The sequence below is a fragment of the Arachis stenosperma genome, chromosome 6 (assembly GCF_014773155.1).
Source record: "Arachis stenosperma cultivar V10309 chromosome 6, arast.V10309.gnm1.PFL2, whole genome shotgun sequence".
NCBI lineage: Eukaryota > Viridiplantae > Streptophyta > Magnoliopsida > Fabales > Fabaceae > Arachis > Arachis stenosperma.
Genome location: NC_080382.1, coordinates 7,542,388 through 7,545,708, shown reverse-complemented (window position 1 = coordinate 7,545,708; position 3,321 = coordinate 7,542,388).

Genomic DNA, 3,321 nt, shown 5'->3' with positions numbered 1-3,321 from the left:
AGTAAGCGGATCATGAATTTAATGTAAAGGCAATTAATTAATGTTTTATCCATTTTCATTCCCACCAAGAGAAAAAATGAGGCAAGTTTAGATCATTTATTTAAAACAAACAATATTTTTTGTATATTAAAATTAAATTAGTCATTAAAATTATTACTAATATATTTATATATAAATATATAATCTAATTTATTTTTAATATATATTTATATTTTAATATAAATTTTATACTAATAATTAATTTTAATAATTGTTACGGTAGGTAACCGGAGATTAGTCCAATGGATGGCGTTCGGCGGCCCAAGTGTATAATAGAGGAGGACTCCAGGTAGGTTCGCAACTCGGGAGGCTCCGTCCGACTTGTGCTCGCGTGTGAATGGGGGGTGATACCTGAAGACACTCCGATGCCTAAGTTAGCAAGGGTGTAAGCAGGTCTTATAGAGTATTGGACTTAGGGATACCTGAGGAGTGTCAGTGTATTTATAGTGGTGAGCCAATAACCACCGTTGGTGTAGTGCCGTATCTCTAGGATAATAACCGTCCCATTATCTTAGGGAGGTTAAGATATGGCTTTATGAAGTGGTTAGAGAGATTTTCGGGGCGGTTACTCATTTGAATGAGTGTTTATCTGCCAGCTAATCTCATAACCGACTTCTTCATCGCAGGTCGGGATGAACACCGACTTCGTCTGCGAAGGCGGCGTTTAGTAAGGCTTAATCTATTGGATTAGGCTTTTTAATAGGACCTGGGCCCTTATCATTGGGCCAGGGTATGAACAGTGCCCCTACTTGAGCCCAAGATCCTTTTAAGGCTTGGGTTCAAGTATTCAACTCGGGTTCGTAGCCGACTTTCACGGGTTTTGAAACCGACGTGATTTACGCGACCTTTTGTTTCTGACAGTTACGTCAATTCAAGCGTCGTGTCTGTTGAGGGATCCTTTAGGGGTTGAGGGCTTTGGAAACGGTGCAATCTCATTAATGACTACCTCGTTTTTATCATTATGCCCCTTAGCCTATTTATAAATGCTTTCCCTCTCTTTCGTTTTTCCGTTTCTGCAATCTTTTCAAACTTCTCCTTTTGCTGCATTCTTGTGCTTGAAGATTTCCGTTCTTCCCCATCCTTCATTTTCGGATAAAGGTTAGCTTTGCCTTTTTCATGTCATGCTTTTTGTTTGCATGTTTTGTTTTGCCAGTAGATAGGTTGACCTGTAGATTCTAGTTTCGAATCTTTCTCCTTAGAGGCCGTGTTTTTTGATTTTTCCTTTTCTTTTTCCCTTTTTGTAGGTTTCTGCCACTTTTCTTTATATATAAAAAATGGCTTCCGTAGACGTTCTTTCTCAATGGGTAGATGTTACGGTCCTTGGGGAGGAACCGTTGGTCGACGCTGAGTTCATCACTCATCTTCGCACTCATCACAGGCTCTGTACTTCAGAGGAGGACGAGCCCAAATACGAACTGATAATCCCGGGTCCCGAAGACCGGGTCTGTTTTGGGAGAGAAAATGAGGAGGCCCCTCATTTTTTCTTTATGTATGAGTGCATGATCACCCGTTTGGGTGTTTTTCTTCCTTTCTCAGATTTTGAGATATCTGTTTTGCATCATTGTAATGTTGCCCCTACTCAACTTCACCCCAATTCTTGGGGTTTTTTGAAGATTTATCAGTTTATAAGCCATGCTCTGGACTTTCCGACTTCTCTAAAGATTTTCTTCTTTCTCTTCCATGTGACCAAGCCCTTTAGTGGGCTCAACAATAAACAGCAATGGGTATCCTTCCGAGCCATTCAAGGTCGGAGGATTTTCACCCTTTTTGATGAATCTTTCCACGACTTTAAAAACTTCTTTTTCAAAGTTCAAGCCGTAGAGGGTCACCACCCCTTTTTTCTGGATGAGTATTCCTCTCCCCGCTTTCCCCTTTATTGGTCGCCGCCCTCCTCTTGTGAAAAATATGGTCCCGATGACCTGGATGAGGTGGAGGCGGCCATTGTAGGGTTTTTCCGAGAAGCGTGGGGGAGGTCCCCATATTTGGATACCAGAAAAATTCTTCAGGGAACACCGTCTTTCGTTCAATCTCAAATAGGTAGTGCATGCATTCTTTATTTCCGAGTAGTTTCCGCCGACTTATATTATACCGACTTGTAACTTGGTTGTTTCTTTTGTAGATATGGCAAAAAAGAACGCTCAGGAGGCCTACCAAAGGGTCCGAGAGGCCAAGGCGAAGTCCCGGGCTAGGTCCGGGGCGATCACCTCTCCTCCTCCTCCACCTCCTCCTCCTAAGAACACTGGCACTCCTTCTCAACCCATTGTAATTTCTTCCTCGAGTTTGCCCCGACCACCCCCTTCAGCCCAAATTCTCTCCGAGCCCGAGAAGAAGAAGCGTAAGACTTTGGAGTCTGGCTCTTCTTCCTTCGATGGTGGGGTTAAGGCGGATGCTATGGCATTCGTCCGAAAGAACATCTATCCTTTTATCAGTATGGATGATGTTTCTGTTCGAAACCACCTTACCACCATGGCTGAGGAGAGTTTTAGGGCGGCGGGTGTTTGTGGCAAACTTTTGGACATTTTTGAGAAGGCTCCCCTCAGCTCTTTGGGGGCATCCTCGAGGGTTGAGGAGTTAGAGGGGAGGATTCTTATTTATGAAAAGCATGAGAAGGAGTTGAAGGAGGAGAGGGATAAATTGAGGAAGGAGAGGGATCACCTGAAGGAGGAGGAGGGTAAACTGCGGGCCCAATGCACTTTGGAGGCGAATCTGAGGAAAACGGCGCAAGACAGCTACCACAGCTTATTTCAAGATATTGTGGCCGTGAGGAAGGACTTGCTGAATTCTCGGAACGCATACGCCGAGTTGGAGGACTCTATCGCCGATGGTGCCGAGGAGTCTTGGAGAATTTTCTTGGAACAGGTCAGAGTCATCGCTCCCGACTTGGACCTTTCTCCACTACATCCTGACAAAGTAGTTATTGATGGCGCCATTGTTGATCCTCCTGTTCCCGAGGTCGTTTCCGAGTCAGACCTAAAGACTCGGGGACAGAGGATTATTGAGTCTCCTCCTCGTCCCCAAGATGCTCCGAGTTCTTCAATCCTTACCCCGACTTCCTCTTTGGCTCCTCCTCCCGGTCCTGGTGGTGGTGATTCCTCTACTCCGATCAAAAAATGACTTCTTTATTTTTATGGCTATATGGGGGCCCGGCCTGTGGGTCCCCCCTTTTTTAAACTTTATTTATCTGTTGGTGCTTGTGAACAATTTCCTTTTCTGGCCTTTTAAGGCCGTAAACAAAATATTCCGATCCGTACCCTTTTTTGGATAAGGGTTTTAAAAATAAAT